At 48.0% G+C, this 22,365-nt stretch overlaps 1 protein-coding gene across 1 annotated transcript in view; it reads left to right on the forward strand.

Moving 5' to 3' along the window:
* The first annotated feature begins 19,435 nt into the window (after positions 1-19,435).
* Ttll6 (tubulin tyrosine ligase like 6) overlaps positions 19,436-22,365 on the forward strand; it is a 42,199-nt gene continuing 39,269 nt past the window's right edge. Inside the window, exon 1 of the mRNA XM_051158382.1 lies at positions 19,436-19,479. The gene's annotated coding sequence lies outside the window, so the exon portion shown is untranslated. The remainder of the gene's footprint in view (positions 19,480-22,365) is intronic.

The following is a 22,365-nucleotide window of genomic DNA, read 5'->3' on the forward strand; positions in this document are numbered from 1 at the left end:
TTAATCTTACAGCCCCCAAGGCCTGGCTCAATGAGCAATGGCTTGTAATGCTCAGGCTTGTCGCCTTGGTCAGCCTGAAGTGCCCAGGGGCTGAGCACAGCGCCCTTGCCCCTGTAGACATTTCTAAGGGGGATAAGGAGGAGGAGGCAGAGTGAGGTCACATGCCTTCAGCTCCTCTTGTTTCTTCCTCTCAGCGCTTTCTTCCTCCCTCATCTTCTCCAGGGTCTGCCAAAGCGTTAGCTGCTGCTCCTTCTGTACAGAAGAAACAGACTTTAGTGCCACCGCTGGGAACAGACTCACTCACATTCACCCTGTGTGCACACTGTAGACACACCTGCTGAGGTCTTGAGCAGACAAAAATGAGAGAGGTCAAATCTTTTAGTTGAAGAAAACCCATGATATAACTTCATAACAAATGGCTTCTTTGAGCTGGTGTGCTGTTATTGCACACTTTTAACTGAGAAGTATACAGAGGCAGACAGGAGAAACTGAGTCCCAAGCCAGCCTGGGCAGCCATTGGTAGGAAAGGCTCCTTCTGAAACTCTCCCGGAGCCACTATGGAGAGCAAAGGGTACTGTCTTGGGGGTGTTTCCCTCCAAGCCTACCTGTTGGGCTAAGCTGAGGGAGAGCTGGCTGTTTTCTTTCTTGAGACATTCCAGCTGCTCCGTCTTTCCTTGGTCTTGCAGAACTAGGCTCTCCATTTCTTCCTGTAGACTTGACAGCTGGTTCTAAAGCAACAGTGAAAAACAGGACATAAAGAGGAAAATTAGAGGAACATTACATTCTAGTGTACAGGAATAAATAGCATTCTGGTAGGGTGCCCAATTGGAAGGAACCCTCAGAACTGCTCCCTGCTCAGTGGCTTAGCCTTACAGCAGAAGGCCTGGGTCAATGAGCAATGGCTTGTAATGCTCAGGCTTGTCACCTTGGTCAGCCTGAAGTGCCCAGGGGCTGAGCACAGCGCCCTTGCCCCTGTAGACATTTCTAAGGGGAATAAGGAGGAGGAAGAGGCAGAGTGAGGTCACATGCCTTCAGCTCCTCTTGTTTCTTCTTCTCAGTGCTTTCTTCCTCCCTCATCTTCTCCAGGGTCTGCTCAAGTGTCTTCTGCTGCTCCTTCTGTACAGAGACAGATTTAGTGCTACTGCTGGTAACACACACTCACACTTAGCCAAGTATGCTCACACCCTAAACACACCTGCTGTGCTCAAAAGAGGCAGAGTGAAGAGGGAGAGGTTAAGACTTTTAGTTGAAAAAAACCACGATATAACCTCACATACAAACGGCTTCTTTGAGCTGGTGTGCTATTATTCCCTTAATCCCAGAACTATATATATACAGAGACAGAGACAGGAAAAACTGAGTCCCAAGGCAGGCGCAGTGAGGCGAGTGGTATGGAAGACTCCGCCTGAAACTCTCCCAGAGCCACTATGAGGAAAGCAAAGGGTACTGTCTTGGGGGTGTTTCCCTCCAAGCCTACCTGTTGGGCTAAGCAGAGGGAGAGCTGGCTGTTTTCTTTCTTGAGACATTCCAGCTGCTCCGTCTTTCCTTGATCTTGTGGAACAAGACTCCCCATTTCTTCCTGTAGGCTCGCCAGCTCGTTCTAAAGCAACAGGGAATTTAACAGGACATAAAATTACAGGAGCATTACATTCTAATACACAAGGAACTTCCCAGAGGAGGGCCCAATTAATTGCAAAGAACCCTCAGAAGTACTGTACCCTAGTAAGTGGCTCTTGGACTTAACAGCGGAAGACCAGACTCAATCACTGAGCAAAACTGAACCGATGAGCAATGTGCCAAAGACTAATTTGTCATGTTTAGTCTTGTCAATTTGATCAGACTGGGTAGTGCCCAGATGAGAGCAGAGCTCACTTTCTACCTGCAGATGTTTCTAAGGGGGATAATAAAAAGAAGCCATTCTTCTAGGGCCTGGGGTAGAATACATGGGACAAGCTAGCCAGCCCTCGCACTTTTTGCTTTCCTGGATGCTGTCGTGTATGTGAGCAACTCACTGTTACACCCCTTTGCACCACTGTAGGCACTGTGAAGTTTTGTACATCAGTCTGTCATAGCATAAGATCTTACTGTCCTAGCCTTGCTGTGAAGCACTCACTGCAGCAAACCTGCGTCTTTCTGGGCTGCTGACTATAGGCAAAGCTAAGAAACGGCCATTTGCACTGCATCACCTACCTGAAGCCTGTTTATTTGCATCTCCAGGTGTGTCTTATCTGCGGTTAGCCTCTGGTTGTTTTCGTTCGTCCTAGGAAGTGGGAAGAAAATGATTGTCTTCTGGTTCCAGTTCAATATTATCCCAGGACATAAGACTGAAGACTGCCTTAGCCTAAGTCTATAGTTAACCACCCCTAAACTCCAACAGAAAGTATTTCTAATTTTTGTTTTTCTGGAGATCATCATGTGGCCTAGACTGGCCTCGCTGTGTAGCTGAGGATGAGCTTAAACTTTCTAAGCCATGGTGGTCTGGGATGTACACTAGCGGGCATTGTTTAACAGCAGCCCCCACTAAGAATGGCAGGCTAGGCAAGCGTGGTGGTAACACATGCCACCTTTAATCCTGGCACTTGGGAGGCAGAGGCAGATGAATCTGAATTCGAGGCCAGCCTAGTCTACAGAGTGAGTTCCAGGACAGCTAAGGCTATACAGAAAAACCCTGTCTGGTGGCGGGTGGTGGGGGTGGGGAGGAAGGGTAGGGGCAGGGTAGGGGGGGCGGTAGTTGGGGACAGGCATACTCACCGGATCAGCTCCTTCTCCCAGAAGTCTTTCTCCTCCTCCATGCCCTTTTCCAAGGCTGCCACTGCCTCCTGGACACAAAGAGATTGCTTTAAAGGTAAGCTCTGGTATATCAGACAGAGGGAAAACCCATTCACTGAGCACTATGGTGGCATTTCATGGGCATTTGAATGCTGTCCTCAGCAGGTGGAGTAGCATTGCTGGAAGTGCATTCTCTGCACTGGGGGGCAGAGTTTGGGACTTTAAAGCCTTGGTTTTCTTGTATTTCTGATTCATTCTTGTAAAAGGTGTGGTCTGAGCTTCCTGTTCCTGCCCCCATTCTTGCAGTGTGCCAAGGTGGACTCACCACTAAGAACTAACTGTAAATAATAAATAAATAAATAATAAATAAATAAACCCTCTTCCCTGTATTACCTCTCCTTGGCTGGGGCACTATCCCTGCAACAGGAAAGTAACTACTAATGTTTAAACAACACAGCAGAGACTGACAAATCTAAGGTGATTCGCACTAACTATTTTACTGATGTTCGTTGTTTAAAGATGTAGCACTCTCCTTTAGTCCCAGCACTTGGGAGGCAGAGGCAGATGGATATTTGTGAGTTCTGAGGCCAGCCTGGTCTACAAAATGAGTCTAGGACAGTCAAGGCTACAGAGAAACCCTGTCTCAAAGGGGGGAAAAAAAACCCAGAAAGTGATTCAAACCTCCCTCCCAAGTGTTAGGATTAAAGATGTGCACCACCATGCCCAGCTCAGAAAGTTTAAGATATGTACTTTCCATATATGCATTTGTTGCTGTTTTTGTGAAGCCTCACACATGCCAGGCAAACACTTGGCTGCTGAGCTGTCAAAAGGCATCTTAGGACTAGGGCAAACCGCACTTGCTGCTCTTGCAGAGGATATTTATTCAGTTTCCAGTTTCAGGCAAACACACTTAACATTTTAAATGGCTTCAAACTCAAGAGACCTGCCTGCCTCTGCCTTCCAAGTGCTGGGCGTTTGCGGCCACATTCAGCTCAAAATGGTATTTTTAAAAATTGCATCTAACTCCAGTTACTGCGATGCTTGATAGCTTTCCTAACTAACACTCGGAGGTAGAGGTGGCCGGATCTCCAGTTCCAGGCCATCTTGGTCTACATAGCAAGCTCCATGTTAGTCAGAGCCGCATAATGAGACTATCTAAAGCCAAACGAAAACAAAAAACAACCAAAAAACCATGCCAGTGGGTGTGGTGTGGTAGTGACACCAGCCTGTAACCCCAGCATTTGAAAAGCTAAGGCTGGAGTTCAAGTCAAGACTCAGCTACATATTAAGATCCCCACTTAAAAAGGGCGGAGGGTGGGGCAGAGAGACAGCCCAGAAGTTAAGAGCACTGGCTGCTCTTCCAAAGGTCCTGACTTCAAGTCCCAACAACCACATGGTGGCTCACAACCATCTATGAAATCTGGTGCCCTCTTCTGGCGTGCAGGTGTACATTCAATTAGAGCACTGTATACATATTTAAGTCTTAAGAAAAGCATATTAAGTATGGTGGCACACGCCTTTAATCCCAGCCTGGTCTAGGACAGCCAAGGGTACAGAGCCACCCTGTCTCCAAAACGAAAACAAAACACCTCCCCCCAAAGCATCTTTCCTTACCAGGGCATTGTAAAAACAGCGTGTGCCTGGGACATAGCAGACACAGCTTTCCTGTGGATTAAAAAAGCCAAGCCATGCCAGGTGGTAGTGGCGCATGTCTTTAATCCCAACACTTGGGAAGCAGACGTAGGCGGATCTCCATGAGTTCGAGGCCAGGCTGGTCTAACAAAGGGAGCCCAGGACAGCCAAGGCTAGAGAAACCCTGTCTCAAAAAAATAAGCCAAGCCACTTTCTAGTTCTGTCCCATAAATTGATAAGTGCCACATATATGTCATTTTAAGAACTGGCCAACATCCCAGGTGGTGGCTGCATGCCTTTAGTCCCAGGACTCCAGAGGTAGAGGCCAGGCTCAAAACACAAACATAAAATCAGCCACACTAAAAACAATTTTAAAAGGGGTGTGATGCAGCGGTTATCCATCTCTTTTGGCAAACCTGCGTGCCTGCCTCTAAGTTTGCCTCTAAGTACATTAGGATCACAGGAATTTCATGGTGGGGGGGGGGGTCACCACAACAGGAACTGTGTTAATAATAAAGGGCTGTAGCCTTAGCAAAGTTGAGGAAGCACTAGTGTAAAGGAGGGTGACCTGATCACAAGCCAGAGATCATTAACTCTGGGTTAATTACTAGAGGGTTCCATTGTGTCCTACATGCTCCAAGAACACCTGCGGCTGTGACCGGCATCCGTACCTGCTGCAGTTGGAGATTGGTCTTGACCTCTGAGAGTTCCTGCTGGAGGCAGGTGCAGCACTCTCTCAGTTCCTGGTTTTCTTGGCAGAGCTCCTCATTAAGCTGGTCCATCTCCTCTACCCTTCCCTGGAAGAGAACAATGGCACCTTCTCCGTCCAATCCCTTCCCTCCAGCTGGTGGGGAGCTGATGGTGTGCCCACTAACTGACCCTGGCCTACATGCCAGGGAGAGCTCTGAAGTCTGTGGGAAAGGATAGAATGTAGCCGGGCTGTGGTGGTGGCGCATGCCTTTCATCCCAGCACTGGGGCAGCACTGGGGCAGGTGGATCGCTATGAGTTCGAGGTCAGCCTGGTCTACAAAGTGAGTCTAGAACAGCCAAGGCTACATAAGGAAACCTCTCTCTCGGAAAAAAAAAAAAAAGAAAGAAATGAGTATGTACACATCTTTTAGTCCAACATTTGAGAGGTTCTAGGACAGCCAAGGTTAGAAATTAATGAGGAACACTGGACACAGCTGCACATTCCTGCAGAGGCTGAGGCACAAGTGCTGCCCTGAATTCTATCTATGTCAGCCCTGGCCATAGTAGTGAGATACTAGCCAGGTGAGGTGGAGCATGCTTGTAATCTCAGCTGGCAGAGGATGGTGGACCTGAGTTTGGGGCCAGCCTGGTTTCCCTGTCTTCAAGGAAAAAAACCAATAAAAGCATTCCCAAAGTCATCCCTGCCTGGGTTAGAGTGGCACCCGAGGCTACTGACCCTAGCAAGGCTTGAGGGAAGATGGCTACAGACCTTCATGGAGACAACCACTATGTCGTTCTCGGTTTCTGCACGGAATTGGAAAGGGATGCTTGTTCCTTGGAGAACGCCATCCTGATCCACATAGCAGAACTGGTAATGTTCGTCATCCTTAGGCAGATAATAAGCTGAAAGTGGAATGTGGCATTTGAATATAAAGAGCTCTTCCATTTCAAACAAAACCAAACACTGTGTCAGAAGACTCGGGGGGAGTTAGCTGTAGCCAGGGTTCTCAGCACCTTTGACCTAGTGTACTTTCCTACCTTTGAAGAGGACTTCCTGCAGCCTGGGTGATTCCTCGTTTAGGTCCCTGGGCAAGGAGACCCACATGAACGTGTAATACTCCCGGGTTGTCTTCCATCCCACCTGCAAGGACAAAAGGCTCCAATTCAGCAGACAGAACTTTATGAGAAAGCCTTGTTACTGGGGATGATTTCCCTAAAATGCACTCGACCTGTAGATACTGGAAATACGCAAAGAATTCTAAGATCTGTGATTTCCCCCCCCCCCCAGACAGGGTTTCTCTGTGGTAGTCTTGGCTGTCCTGAACTCACTTTGTAGACCAGGCTGGCCTTGAACTCAGTGATCCTCACACCTTTAATCCCAGCACTCTTAGGAGGCAGAGGCAGGTGGACCACTGTGAGTTCCAGGCCAGTTTGGTCTACAAAGAGCACAGGACAGCCAAGGCTAAACAGAGAAACTTTGTCTCAAATAATATTAAAAAAAAAAAAAAAAAAAGACTGCTGAGTTTGAGGCCAGCCTGGGCTACATAGTGAGTTCCAGGATAGTTGTATTGTCCAAATATGCACGGAGAAGCTGTAGTCCCAGTGCAGAGGGAGGCCTGTGTCTGAGTTTTAGGCCAAACTTGTCTACAAAGAGAATCTAGGACAGCCAAGGCTACACAGATAGAAAATAAAAGAATGGGGTGGTAGAGCACACCTTTAATCCCATCACTCCAGAGGCTGGAGCCAGAGGCAGGCAGATTGCTGTGAGTTTGAGGCCAGCCTGATCTACAAAGCAAGCCCAGGACTGCCAAGGCTACAGAAACCCTGTCTCAAAAAACAAAAAACAAAACAAAACAAAGCAGCCAGGTATGGTAGGGTACACCTGTAATTCCAGCACTCGGGAGGCAGAGGAAGGCAGATCGTTCAAGGCCAGACTGATCTACAAAGCTAGTCCAGGGCAGCCAAAGCTACAGAGAAACCCTGTCTCAAAAACCCAAACAAAACCAAAGAAACGGTCAGAAGGCAGTGGTGGCACAGGCCTTTAATCCCAGCACTCAGGAGGCAGAGGCAGGAGAGTCTCAGAACTCCAGGCCAGCCTGGTCTACAAAGTGAGCCCAGAACAGCCAGGGTTACACAGAGGAACAAAAAAACCCAAGGCTCTTCTCAACTGTGTGTGATGACGGAACACTAGAAACTGCAAAAATAACATCCAAGGTAACTAACGTCACTTGGTATTAATGCTCACTTTAAAGATGCCGATCCAATCCCTGCGACGAGGGCTGAACTGCTGGGCGAAGGTATAATAGCAAACGACATCTGCTCCGGGTACGTAGAATTCCTCCACACTGCTAAATGTGACCTGCGAGAAACTGCCTTCTGGCGAGGTAGCCGATACGGGGGTTGTCTCTTCCATGGCGGACTCTTGTCAGGAGCTTTGGAACAGTTGATGTGAGAACTTGCCTGGGTAAAAAGAAAAAAAAATTTTTTTTTTGATTTTTTCGGCGACAGGGTTTCTCTGTCGCGAAACAACAACAACAAAAAGGCAATATACCCTGAGGTCCAAGGAGGAGAGAGACAGAGCTGGGGAGATGCCTCCTTGGGTATAAAAGTGCCACGGGGAGCCCCAGAGACAGGGCCATTCGCCAGGCTGGATACTGGCTCCTGTCAGGGGCGACAGTCCTCCCACGGGGTCACATGCACTACAATCTCAATCCAGCAGTCCCACCTAACTCTGGAGAAACCATCCCTGGCCTCTCAGGATGTACCCCTAGCCCTCCCAGAGTCACCCTCGGTGGAACCGACCCTCCAACACAGCCTGAGGGGAAGCCGGAACCTGGACACCATGCCCTGCCTGCAAGCACCCTACCGAAGGCCCAGAAATCTGAATTTGAGGTTTCCCAAAGGCCCAACCACATCCTTCACTTAAGGCACTCACCGGGGACAACTGCCAGCAGTGGCAAGAGCAGCAAGGCACCCAAAGCCCTGGTGGGAGAGGTTTTAAAGGCCGAGTAGACCGCAGGGCGTGCCCAGGGCGGTACAGCAGTCAAAAGCCTCACCCCTGCAGGAGGGAGGATACCTGGGACCTTTACTGCCTTGGTGACCCTCTGGGGTTTACTTTTTCTTTCTTTCTTTCTTTCTTTCTTTCTTTCTTTCTTTCTTTCTTTCTTTTTTTTTCAATTTCCCCTAGAGCAAACTGGTGTTTTTTGTTTTCGTTGGTTTTGTTTGTTTTTGGTTTTTCGAGACAGGGTCTCTCTGTATTGCCTTGACTATCCTGGACTCACTTTGTAGACCAGGCTGGCCTCGAACTCACAGAGATCCACCTGCTTGCGCCTCCCAAGTGCTGGGATCAAAGGCATGCCCCACCACCGCCCGGCTGTTTGGTTGGTTTTTAATTTGCTCAATGTAGTGGATACCTGTAATTCCAGTATATAGGAGGTAGAGAAAGGAAGGTCAACTTTTCAAGGCCAGTTTTGGCTGTAAACCAAATTTGAGGGTAGCTTGGACTATCTGAGACCTTGTCTCAAAAAAAAAAAAAAAAAAAAATCATGCCTCATTCCTGTACTAAAAGGAAATCTATACACCCCCCCCCTTTTTTTGGTCTCTTGTGACTGGACTCAAATGTTTGTTTTTGTTTTTGCACTTTTATTTTATATGTATGGGGTGGTTTTGTGTGCACATATATTTGTATGTCCACCACTTGTGTGCCTGGTGTCCAGGAGGGTCACAAGAGAACTTTGGATCCTCTAGAACTGGAACCCAACTCAGACCCTCAGAGTGTTGTTATGGCCGCAACCTTAGTATCCTTGCTGTGGTTTTGAGACAGGACCTCTTTTAGGGTAGCCTTGAATTCACTACTATCATTATTACCATTATTATTATTATTTGTGGATTTTGTTTTGTTTTGTTTTTTTGTAACACGGTTTCCCTGTGTAGCCCTGGCTGCTTGGTTTTCTTGGACTAGGTTTGTAGACCAGGCTGGCCTCGAACTCACGGTGGTCCTCTTGCGTCTGCCTCCCGAGTGCTGGGATTAAAGGCGTGCACCACTATTATTTGCTTTTTAAGACAGGGTTTCACTGTGTAGTCCTGGTTGTCCCGGAATTCACTCTGTAGTCCAGGCTGTCCTTGAACTGGAGACCCACCTGCCTCCGCCTCCGGAGTGCTGGGATTAAAGGCGTGCCCCACCACCTCCCAGTTTAGCCTTGAATTTATTTTGTAAACAAGATCTGGTATTCCAGATCCTCCTGCTGCCCTCAAATCCTGAGGCGATAAGCATGTGACTTCAGTTTGTCTCTATCTTAGTCACACATTGAGTAGACTCTCTCCCTTTGAGTCTTTATTTGTTCATTTATTATTATTATTATTAATTACTATTGATTTTTTCCCCCAAGACAGGGTTTCTCTGTGTAGCCTTAGCTGTCCTGGACTAGCTGGATAGACGAGGCTGGCCTCAAATTCACAGAGGTCCACCAGCCTCTGTCTCCCAAGTGCTAGGGTTATGGGTGTGCACCAACACCGTGGTTTGCTTTTCCTTTCAGTCTAGTCTAAAGTCTTAACTGTTTTAACAGTGTCTCTAAGCGACTCTGTCACTTATGGCCTTGCACTCAGAGATCCTCCTGCCTCGGCCTCTCAGGGATTACAGGTGTAATCAGGTGTAAAGAGCAACCAGGATGGCTGCTATTTATTTATTTATTTGGTTTTTTTGTTTTGTTTTGTTTTGTTTTGTTTTTTGAGACAGGGTTTCTCTGTGTAACCTTGGGTGTCCTGGACTCGCTTTGTAGACCAGGCTGGCCTCGAACTCACAGGGATCCGCCTGCCTCTGCCTCCCGAGTGCTGGGATATTTATTTATTTTATTTCATTTTATTTTTTTGTTTTTCCGAGACAGGGTTTCTTTGTGTAGCCTTGGCTGTCCTAGACTCACTTTGTAGACCAGGCTGGCCTCAAACTCACAGTGATACCTGCCTGTCTCCCGAGTGCTGGGATTAAAGGTGTGGGCCACCATGCCTGGCCTGGCTGGTTTTTTTTTTTTTTTTTTTTTTTTTTTTTAATTGCGCGTAAGATACTAAATGCATGCTGCCTATGGAAGGTCAGGGTTAGGAGTGTCCCTTCTCAAAGGAGTCCAGTAGTCTGGACCTGGAGAAAAATGTTCTGTAATGCCTAAGCAGGACATTTGGGTCTGACAGGGAAGGAGACACTCTGATTCCGCCTCCTAGGAGCATCTTGGGTGTCCTCCTGCACAATCTCTGAGTGCCTCCTCTAAAACCCGAGGCAGTCAGACTGGCAAGATGGTGCTTTTGGAGAATCAGTTTCTGCACAATCCTGGAGGCCTACATCCTACCCCAAAGTCTAAGAAAAGGCAGAAGGAAGGAAACCCAACTCCTCCTAGCAGCCTGCTGACCTGCATGGGCACAGTGGTACTAATGCCCGCCACCGTCAACCCATGGGCATACACAATAATAACTAAACATTTTAATTTCTTTGTTTTGTTTTTTGAGACAGGGGTCCTCTGTGTAGCCTTGACTGTCCTGGACTCACTTTGTAGCCTCCCGAGAGCTGGTATTAAAGGCGTGCAATATCTCAGCGGTATTAGGAGACAGAGGCAACAAGATCTTGGAAAGTTTGAAGTAGCCTGGTCTATATTTTAGAAGAGCCAGTGTACATGGCATTTCCTCCTGAGTGATGGCCACTTAACCTTGAGATAGTTGTAAAGCATCTTTACTGGGAGTGTCACATAGCTTTATCTCAGTCACAAGACAGCCCTGACAAAGCAGGAATTTTAATAGAGACCCTGTTTGCTTAGGTAAAGGTTCCCTAAAACTCTGCCTAGATCTGATAAGAGGTTTTGGTATTATGGAATTGACTTGCTGAAAGGCCTTTTGTGTAACAATCAGTAAAAAAAAAAAAAAAAAAAAAAAAAAAAAAAAAAAAATAGCCTGCCTCTGAGAAGTCTAAATTAATGCTACAGTGTTCCTCTTCCTTCCATTGTCTTGCATATTCCAGAACATGGACACTACATAGTCAGTTCTGGGCCAACCACAGCTACATAAGGAGTCCTTGGCCCAAAACAGAAGCAGAGCATGAGGCTGGAGAGACGGCTCAGCCGCTCAGTGCACTCGCTGCTCTTGTGAGAACCTGGTTGTGATACCCAGCACCCACTAGCTCAAGACCATCAGTACCTCCAGGTCTAGTGAATGCCTTCTTCTCACTTAATTGACACTTTCTTGTGAATTTCTTGGAGAACAGGCATGTGCCACCATGCCCGGCAAGCTCAAAAATTTTAACCGCCCCCGCACCCCCCCAAAAAACTGCTCTTAATTACTGGCATGAGGAAATGTAGACCTACTTTTCCACAAGAAATGGAGATCAATGCTTTTTGGTTTTTTGTTTTTATAAGATCTGGGAGGTTGTGGTGCACACCTTTGACCCTAGCACTCAAGAGGCAGTTCTCTCTCAGTTCAAGGACAGCCTGGTCTACAAAGCAAGTCCAAGACAGCCAGGGTTGCACATAGAAATCCTGTCTTGATATAAATAAATAAATAAATAAACAGATATTTTAAGTACTTTGAAGACAAACTAAAAAGGCAGATTTGCTGAGGGCCCTTTTTTGTTGTTTTGTTTGTTTGTTTGTTTTGTTTTTTGAGGCAGGGTTTCACTTCACTGAGGGCCTTTTTGTTTTATTCTTTACTTTATTTATTTATTTATTTTTGGTTTTTCAAGACAGGGTTTCTCTGTGTAACAGCTCTGGCTGTCCTGGAACTCACTCTGTAGTTCAGGCCAGCCTCGAACTCACAGAGATCCGCCTGTCTCTGCCTCCCAAGTGCTCGGATTAAAGGTGTACACCACCACACCCAGCTTATTTTTGCATTTTTTAAGACTGGGCTGTCCTGAGTTGGACAGCCAGGATAGAGAAACCCTGTCTAGAAAAACCTTAAGAAAAAAAAAAGGGGGGGGGGGGGGGGGGATAAAATAAAACAAAATAAAAGAATATGCCAAGTATTTTTCCCTTAAGGTGAGGTGCTTCTGTGGAATGTGTTTAAGAGAACCACCCACACCATGAAAAAGATGCCTAAAACCTGGCAGGACAGGCCTGTAATCCCAGCGCTTGGGAGGCAGAGGCAGACAGATCCATCGATGCCAGTTTGAGGCCAGCCTGGTCTACAAACCCAGTCCACAACAGCAAAGGCTACACAGAGAAACCTTGTCTCAGAAAAAATGTAAAAACTTAAAAAAAAAAAAAAAAAAAAAGGCACTCAGGAGACAGAGGCAGGCAGATCGCTGTGAGTTCGAGGGCAGCCTAGTCTACAGAATCCAGGACAGCCAAGGCTACACAGAGAGACCCTGTCTCCAAAAGCCAAAAAACAAAAACAGAAAAACCTCATTCATGACTGTTCTTTCACCTTTCTGCATTGAGACAGGGCTTCTCTTTCTCCCAGTCAAACCCAGAGCTCACTGACATAGTCAGTCTTGCTGCTCAGTTTGTTCTGAGGAATCCCCGTCTCCACTCTGGGGCCAGAATTACAGACAAGCAGCTGTGCTTATGTAGTTTTGAAGTGGGTTTCTGAGGACCAGAATGCTGGTTTTCAGACTTGTTTGTTTGTATGTTTTGTTTTTGGTTTTTTTTTTTGTTTGATTGTTTTTGGTTTGGTTTTTCAAGACAGGGTTTCTCTGTGTAGCTTTGGCTGCCCTGGACACGCTTTGTAGACCAGGCTGGTCTCGAACTCACAGTGATCCGCCTGCCTCTGCCTCCCGAGTGCTGGGATTAAAGGTGTGCGCCACCACGCCCGGCTTGGTCTTCAGACTTGTGCAGCAAGCATTTTGACCTCCCTAGCCCATCTCAACCTTATTATTATGTTTTAACTTTGATTTACTGCTGGAGGAACACAGGCTAATCTCCAGACTGCAGACCCAATGTCCACACTGGGAGCAATGACCGTACTGGGTCGCTTTAAAGCACTTGATGTTTCCATGATGTGGTTTGAATGGGATTCCCCCCCCACCCCCCCCCCCACCTGTAGTCTCAGGCCTTTGGACACTTGATTCCCAGTTGAAAGGTTTAGCAAGTGTGTGACCTTCCTGGAGGAAAGATGTCACTGGAAGCATGTTTTGAGAGATTAGACTGACACCATTTCTGGTTTGTTCTCTCTGCTTCAAGCTTGTGGTGCATGACTTGAGCTCTCAGCTCTCCCTCCAGCAGCCTCTCCTGCTCCCTGCACTCTGCTACCATGGATGCTCTCTATAACTCTAAGACCAAAAAAACTCTTTCTTTTTTATTTTTTTGTTTTGTTTTTGTTTTTGAAACAGGGTTTCCCTGTGTTAGCCTTGGGCTGTCCTGGACTTACTTTGTAGACCAATCTGGACTGTGCTCTCCTCCCCCCACAAGCCCCCAGTGCTGGGATTAAACACATGCGCCACCACCACACCCGGCTATTACTCTTTCTCTTTTAAATGTCCTTGGCCGAGATGTTTTGTCACAGCAACAGAAAAGTAACTGATCCTTTAGTCCCAGCACTCGGGAGGCAGAGGCAGATGGATCTCTGCGAGTTCGAGGCCAACCTGGTCTACAAAGCAAGTCCAGGACAGTCAAGGCTACACAGAGAAACCCTGTCTGGGGGAAAAAAAAAAAAAAAGAGGAGAGAAAGAAAGAAAAGAAAAGTAACTGAAGCCGGGCGTGGTGGCTCATGCCTATAATCCCAGCACTCGGGAGGCAGAAGCAGGTGGATCGCCGTGAGTTCGAGGCCAGCCTGGTCTACAAAGTGGATCCAGGACAGCCAAGGCTACACAGAGAGACCCTGTCTCGAAAAACCAAAAAAAAAAAAAAAAAAAAAAAAAAAAAAAAAAGTAACTGATATGTCTGACCTCAGGACCAAGTTGGGCAAATCTCTGAGGAGAAAATCCATGTTATCACAGCCCTCCGCCTGGCTAGTGAGAGGCTCTGTAACTGAATCTCCCACTCACACGTCTGAGAAGACGAGCTATGCATCAAGCTCTGGACTCCCTGCTGTCTCTGCCTCCCAGTGTTAGGGTTACAGGCACATCCTACACCGTGACTGGCTATCTACATGGGTGCTGGGAGTCTGAACGTACACTTGTGCTACAGGGACATGCCCCAGCCCAGTTGCACACATTCCTACGACAGCCTCACAAGAGTGGACAGACTTGGGGCTGGAGAGATGGCTCAGAGGTTAAGAGCACTATGTGCTCTTCCAGAGGTCCTGAGTTCAATTCCCAGCAACCACATGGAGGCTTGCAACCATCTATAGTGAGAGATCTGGTGCCGTCTTCTGGCGTGCATACATGTATACATGCAGACAGAACACTGTATACGTAAATTAATAAATAAATCTTGGAAAAGGAAAAAAAAGAATGACAGACTTAGAGGCAGTTGGATCTCTGTGAGTTCAAGGCCAGCCTGGTCTACAAAGCTAGTCCAGGGCAGCTAGGGCTATCCAGAGAAGCCCTGTCTTGAAATAATAATAATAATGATAATAATAATAATAACAGCAGCAACAACAGACTTAAAGAAATACATCTACTGTATGCAGAGTTTCAGCTCCCTCCCACCCTTATCTCTTCTCCCGTGTGCCTTGAGTAGAGTGGCTTTATTTTGACCATCCGGGAAGAAAGAGTTGCCAGGGATGGACTTTGATTTGGGCATCAGAATAGAGATCTTTTTTTTCCCCTAATGGATTACTGGAAAGGATTCCAAGCATGGGAAAGAGCCTGTATGTCAGCTGCAAATGAAGTTTCCAAGGTTCTTTGTTGTTCCACTGTGTTTAATTGAGCCAGGTAGGTGCAATGGAGGAAGCTTGGGACCTGCTCTTGCCTGCCGCGGCCCCCTCCCCTCCCCCGACATCCCTAATTTGCAGTTCTCAGGTGGGACCCAGTCCAAATATTTTGACAGCTGGAAAGACCCTCTGACACTCTGTTTCAACCTCTCACACCTCAGGATGCCTTCGAAGCTCTGATTACCCTGCTTCTGTGATTACAGGAGTGCCCCACACACCCTCTTTCTTTCTTTTTTCGAGACAGGGTTTCTCTGTGTAGCCTTGGCTGTCCTAGACTCACTTTGTGGACCAGGCTGGCCTCAAACTCACAGCAATCCACCTGCCTCTGCCTCCGGAGTGCTGGGATTAAAGGCGTGTGCTACCACATCCGGCATCACATCCTGTTTCTGAGGGTAGGTGAGGGTAGGCGAGCACTCTCCCAGGTAAGCTGCATCTCCAGGCCTCTTGTCCTTTTCTTCTTCTCTTCCTTCATCCCTCTCTTGTTTCATTCTGTCTCTCCTTTCCTGATTTATTTATTTCTTTACTTTCTTCTCCAAGGGGAATGGTGCATGCAGTCTCCCACTATGTGCAGTCAAGGTTCCCACATTTGGGGAAATCACAGGGAACAGTCTCGAGTGCAACGCATGAAAGTATATTTTGAGCCAGGAGTCATGGCTGAGAGCCTTTAATGCCAGCACTCGGGAGGCAGAGGCATGAGGATCGTTGTGAGTGCCAGGCCAGTCTGGTCTACAAAGTGAGTCCAGGACAGCTAAGGCTACACAGAGAGACCCTATCTCAAACCTCCTTCCCCCTCCCCCCAAAAAAAGTATATTTTGGGTCTCACTCTATTATTCAGGCTAGTTTAGAACTCACTATGTAGCCCAGGCTGGCCTCAAACTTTCAGCAGTTCTTCTATTTGTATGTTCTGAGTGCTCGGATGACAGGTACATAAAACCAATATCTGCTTTTTTTTTTCTTCTTGTCTTCGAGTCAGCATCTCCCTCTGTAGCCTATAGCTGGCCTTGAGTTTTCTACATAATCCAGGATATTGGACTCCCAAACCAGGTTTCTAGTTTTATAGGCCTGCGACACTGCATCCGGCTGGTTTTCTGGTCTCTGGTTTACCTACCTAGCACAGGTCACCAATTTCTCTGACTCCTTGGCCCTTGGTCTCCGGCCTGTGGTTATGGCTGACTGTTGAAGCCTGCTTTGGCCTACAGTTGGGGTAGCTCCACCTTGCTTATTTCTGTCATCGCCCTGAAAGGACAGCCGTGCCAGACATTGGCCTAGTAGCTCCCATTGCTGACAATTCTCTTGCAAATAACCAGTTATCAGGGATTTTATGGAGATTTTCTGTAAACATTGGCTGTTCCCTCCTGTATCTTCTTCTTCAGTTCCACCACAAGATCGCTGGACTCCAGAGGGGTGGGGAGGGGCAGGGTGTGGTGTGGTGGGGTGGGTGTGGGTAGGTGGGATACCATTTCTGGGAAACCAAAGCCACTGCCCAGAAGAACAGATTGGTCAAAGACCAAAGAAAGATGGCTGGCGGGGGAGAAGGGAGCTGGAGCAATTGGTCTTAGGGAAAACAACTGCTGGGTGGTCAAGTGACAGCGGTCATCATACGGGCCTGTAGGACATTAGAGAGGAGACAGGAGAAAGGAAAGGGTGGTGTGTGTGTGTGTGTGTGTGTGTGTGTGTGTGTGTGTGTGTGTGTGTGTTATAGAGGTTTCTTTCTTTTTTTCTTTTGGTTTTTGCAGACAGGGTTTCTCTGTGTAAACAGCCCTGGCTGTCCTGGACTCTGTAGACCAGGCTGGCTTCGAACTCACAGCGATCCACCTGCCTCTGCCTCCAGCGTGCCATGATTAAAGGTGTGCGCCACCATATTATAGAGGTTTCCTGAAGCATAACAGACGATGTTGATTTTACCTTGATCTCTTTATTCGCTCCAAGATGAACGTAAACACCAGGTCACAGGCTGTCACTGTCCTCAAGGCCAAGTTAAATCTTTGCCTCTAGCCTCCTGCTTGTGTAGATTAGCAGGTAAGAAGCAAACCTCCAACTTCGGCTACCAGCTTGGGAGCCTAGCTCCCCATCTAGCTGGGAGTGAAGGGTTATTGGTAGCTGTCGCAACCCCAGCACCTCTGGTGGCTTAACGACCAAACCCAGGGCACTGCACACCAAGTTACCACCATTAGGTAAGGTACACCTCATTGCTGGGCAGCGGTGGGGCACACCCTCAGTCCCGGCATTTGGGAGGCAGAGGCAGGTGGATCACTGAGTTTGAGGCCAGCCTGGTCTATAGAGTGAGTTCCAGGACAACCAAGGCTACACAGAGAAACTCTATTTCCTTAAGGGGAGGGGGTGAAGCCTTGTCTCAACACTTTTTCTAGGGTACCCTAGAACAAAGTTCTCTGATAGAGTCAGCCATCTCAGGTTTATGGAGGCTAATTTATTCAGAAAAGAGAATTTCTGATATAACTTCTTTGTGCATGTAGTATAGCTCAAACATTTTCACTTTGAAATGATTTTATGCTATGTTAGTGGGGTTTTGTTCTTTTCTCTATTTATTTTTCTAGACAGGGTCTCTCTGTGTAGCCTTGGCTGTTGTGGCCTTGCTTTGTAGACCAGGCTGGCCTCGAACTCACAGAGACCTGTCTGCCTCTGCCTCCCGAGTGATGGTATTAAAGGCGTGTGCCACCACCGCTCCTCTTCTTTTTCTTTTTTTCCCTTTGTTTTCAGAGACAGGGTTTTTCTGTGTAGCTCTGCCTGTTCAAGAACACACTCTGCAGACTAGTTCTGGTAGCCTAGAACTCACAGAGATCTACCTGCCTCTGCTTCCCCAAGTGCTGGGATGAAAGGCGTGTACCACCACTGCCCTGCCAGTTGTTTCTGACTTAATAAACTTTGCCTTTGGCCGGCACAGTGGCACATGCCTATAATGCCAGCACTCTGGGAGGCAGAGGCAAGTGGATCTCTTGGAGTTCCAGGCCAGCCTGGTCTACAAAGCAAGTCCAAGATAGACAAGGCTGCACAGAGAAGCCCTGTCTTAAAAAAAAAAAAAAAACAAAAAACAAAAAACCAAACCCAAAATCACACCAAACAAACAAAAATAAAACAAAACTTTTGTTGCTTGGAACCTTTCCTCTCTGGGCAATGGCAGAAAGCATCTTTTGGGGACAGAACTATAGTCAGATTTGGTGACGGTCCTGTCTGTTAGGAGGCAGTTAGGAGTTAGTGGGGCCTCCTAGCACCCTTCACATGACATTCACGGGCAAGGCTCACGGGCTAACACAAGGCAGATAAAGTCAACCAGAAGTGGGGATGTGAGGCCTTATCTCCTCTTGGCCTCAGGTTTCATTGGTGAAATTTGTTTGTTTTGGCCTTTGTCCTGCCTTTAATCCCAGCACCCAGGAGGCTGAGGCAGGTGGAGCTCTGAGTTCAAGGCCAGCCTGGTCTATAGCGTGAGTTCGTTCCATGACAGCCAGGGCTACACAGAGAAATCTGGTTTCAAAAAACCAAACCAAAGCAACAATAACAAAAGTAAGATAGAGCCGGGCGTGGTGGTGCATGCCTTTTAATCCTAGCACTTGGGAGACAGAAGCAGGTAGATTGCTGTGAGTTCAAGACCAGCGTGGTCTACAAAGCGAGTCCAGGACAGCCAAGGCTACACAGAGACCCTGTCTTGAAAAACAAAACAAAACAAAAACCCCAGAAAGGTAAGATAGAAGGAAATGAAAACAGTTTGAATCCAGTCACTACCAAGGTTTACCACCATAAATACAATCAAATGATTGCTGAGAGACCCCCGCCTCCTGCCTAAGTCTTACAGACTCCTCCGTCGCTGTGGGCAGCCTTCTTTTCACTGGTCAGCTCATTGTAAAACATGACCCTCCAAATTCTGGAGGCGACGTCATGATTCAATAAGCTTGAACAGCTCATTATAGGTTTGCAATACTCACTGTACTGCGAAAGAAGCCAACCCCTCGGAAAACCTATGGCCCTCACAGGTATACATATGCCTGATTTGTATTCTACTGATTTCATTCTTTCAGTCCACTGCTCTCTCATCGAGCATCTGGGATAAACACCGGCTCTAGAGAATCTAAAACCAAAGTAGACCTCTTTTGCCTCTGACCTAAAAAGAGCAGAAACTTTGGACTGCAGCGTTAGGCCCGCGCCTATATAAGGGGGAGTGCCCAAACGTCCAGACCCGGGGGAGACCCCCCTCAGGGATGCGGGCTGGGAGGGTTGGGGCGGGGTCCAGCGGAGGCCAGCGGTCACCCAGCTCCTCGCGCTGGGCGCCCTAGCCCGAGCGTCCTCCGCGTCTCCAGGGACAACCTTGACGCTACCCTCTGTGGGCGCGGCGACGGTTAAGCAGATTCCCGACCGAGGGGGCATGGCCGCCTGCTGCAGGGGCCAATCGAAAGCCTGGGAGGCCCTAAATACAAAAATGAGGGCCGGGCGGACCCGAGGTTAGGAGGGGCGCAGGTTGGGGGTCGCCGTACCCGGAGTGTGGCAGCCAATGGGGGCATGGCTCCTTGCTCAGAGAAGGAGTGGGCCGGCTAGGATGATTGCAGGAGATCGGAGCCGCCCAGCCTGGGCCAGCCGGGGCAGTAGCAACCGCGGGTAAGGAAGCTTGGAAGCTGGGTGCTGGCCCTAGATCGCCGCCCCCTAGTGCGGGCTCCCTAAAATCCTGGGTCTACACAGGGGCCACCTCTCTGCCTTCCTCAATGGCGTTCCAAGACACCAGCCTCTCACCCTCACGAACCATAGGCTCGGTAGTACATCACTTCTCTGTCCCTGGTGCTAACTGACGCTCATTTCCCGCCCTTGCCGGTTTCCATACCTAACGCAGTCTCTTAGATAGCAAGCGTCTTTAGGCACCACCCCGCCAAATCTCTTCATTTTTCTTCCTTTGTCTGAAGAGTCATTTCAGAAAGAGAAGTTTGTTTTTCATGTCTGAAATAACCCTAAGACTCCATGGATGACTCCCATCTGCTTCCAATCCCGCACCCCCCACCCCCATTTTATTATTTTTTTCAAGACAGGATTTCTCTGTGTAGTCCCGACTGGAACTGGATCTGTAGACTAGGCTGGCCTCGAACACAGAGAGATCCTTCTGCCTCTGTCTCTGCCTCTCAAGTGCTAGGATTAAAGACACTACTGCTCAGCTTCCAGTTCTTTCTTTTGTCTTTTACTTTTTCACACCTCCCCCTATCCCCCTCTTACCCCAACTGGGCTCCCCACCCCCAGCTCCCACCCCCAGCCCCCACCCCTTCGTCCTGAATGAATACTCTTCTCAGTCTTGACAATCTAGAATTTGTGCCCTAGGAAAAAATATACCCTTTACATTCGGCAATAAAGTGAAAGGGAGCTAAATGTTCACAAGCTGCTGTTATGTGCCAGGCGTTCCAAACGTTTTATTTAGTGTTTGTACCATTTCTAGCATCATCATCGTTGTCTTTATTTTGGGTTGCTGAGGATCGAACCCAGAGACTTGGGCAAGTGTGTCAACGCTGAGCCACCTCTTCCCCCCTTCTTCCTCGACAGTATGGTACTTATTTGAACCAAGTACTGTTTGAAGAGCATTAGAAATACTAGCTTGGTCTTTAGAACTACCTAGTGAGGTGAGTTTTATTGTTATCCACAAGGAAAGTGAGGCACAAAGAGGCCACTGCCCAGTGCCACCGATGTAGACATCCAGAGAGTGCGAGGCACAGTGTCACTCTGCTGCCACCCAGCTTCTTGGGATGCCGAGGCAAGAGAATTTCAGATTTGAGGTGAGCCAGGGCTGAAGAGTGAGGCTAATAGTTTCCTGAGTGTTGTGGAGGAAACAGCTGGCTATGACCCTGACCTGAAAACTGAATCTCTCTCTCTCTTTTTTTTTCTTCTCCATTTATGTATTTAATCACTTTATTTTATTTATTTATTTTTCCGAGACAGGGTTTCTCTGTGTAGCCTTGGCCATCCTGGACTCACTTTGTAGACCAGGCTGGCCTCGAACTCACAGTGATCCGCCTGCCTCTGCCTCCCGAGTGCTGGGATTATAGGCGTGCGCCTCCACGCCTGGCTATTTAATCACTTTACAGCCTGATCCCAGACTCTCTTTACTTTCAGTACCACCCTCAGGGCCCTTCCTCCCAGTCTCCCTCTTTTTCTTCTTAGAGAGGGGGAGGCCCCAAGGGGTATGGACTCAAGCCTGTACTTCAAGTCACAGCAGGACTAAACTCACGCTCTCCCAATGGGGCCTCCTAAGGCAAACCAGCTAGGGAAAAGGGATCCGGTGGCAGCCAGCAGATTCAGAGATGGCCCCTACTCCCATCGTTATAAGACCTGCATGTGGCCAGGCATGGTGGCACACACCTTTAATCCCAGCACTCGGGAGGCAGAGGCAGGAAGATCGCGGTGAGTTCGAGGCCAGCCTGGTCTAAAAAGCAAGTCCAGGACAGCCAAGGCTACACAGAGAGGCCCTGTCTCGGGGGGGTGGGGTGGGGGGAAAGACCTGCATGTGCATCACGTTGTACATTTGCTAAATGTGTGTGTGTGTGTGTGTGTGTGTGTGTGTGTGTGTGTGGTGTCTAGGCTCAGTCCATGGTATTTCAGTCTCGGTGAGCCGCCATGGGCCCAGGTTCATTGTCCCTGTAGGCTGGTTTGCCACACTTGAAGCCATCTCCATAAAATGCTCATCATCTTCGAGACTGGCCAATATGTGTAAGATTATGAAACCCAACCCCAGCCAATAGGAAAAAAGCACAACTACACCCCTGAATAAGAATAAACAAATACACTCCCTGTCTCCCATTGGCTTGCTTTTCTGAACCTTGAATACACAGAGATCTGCCTGCCTCTGCCACCCTAGGGCTGGTAGATTACCCTAGGGCTGGTAGATTAAAGACAGGAGTATAGCGTATGTGTCTTCTGAGAGCCTTCATCCAGCAGCTGATGGAACCCAAACATATGCAGGGACCCACAGCCAAAGAATAGGCTGAGTTCATGGGATTCTGTGGAAGGGTGAGAAGAAAGAGAGACGGAGCTGTAAGGTTGAAGGACACCACTGGGGTGCGGTGGCGCACACCTCTAATCTCAGCACTCGGGAGGCAGAGGCAGGAGGATCACTGTGAGTTCGAGGCCAGCCTGGTCTACAAAGTGAGCCTAGGACAGCCAAGGCTAACACAGAGAAATCCTGTCTCAAAAAAACAAAAACAAAAACAAAAACAAACAAAAAAGATTGAAGGACACCACATGAAAGCTTCATCTTAAAAAGAAAAGTAAACTAGGCAGCGATGATGTGACGCAGGCCTTTAATCCCAACACTCGGGAGGCAGAGGCAGGCGGATCGCTGTGAGTTCGAGGCCAGCCTCGTCTACAGAGTGAGTCCAGGACAGCCAAGGCTACACAGAGAAACTTTGTCTTGAAAAATGTAAAAAAAAAAAAAAAAAAAAAAAAAAAAAAAAAAAAAAAAGAAGAAGAAGAAGAAGAAAGAAAGAAAGAAAAAAGAAAGAACCTAGTCAC

This window comes from Acomys russatus, chromosome 16 (assembly GCF_903995435.1).
Source record: "Acomys russatus chromosome 16, mAcoRus1.1, whole genome shotgun sequence".
In the NCBI taxonomy this organism is placed as follows: Eukaryota; Metazoa; Chordata; class Mammalia; order Rodentia; family Muridae; genus Acomys; species Acomys russatus.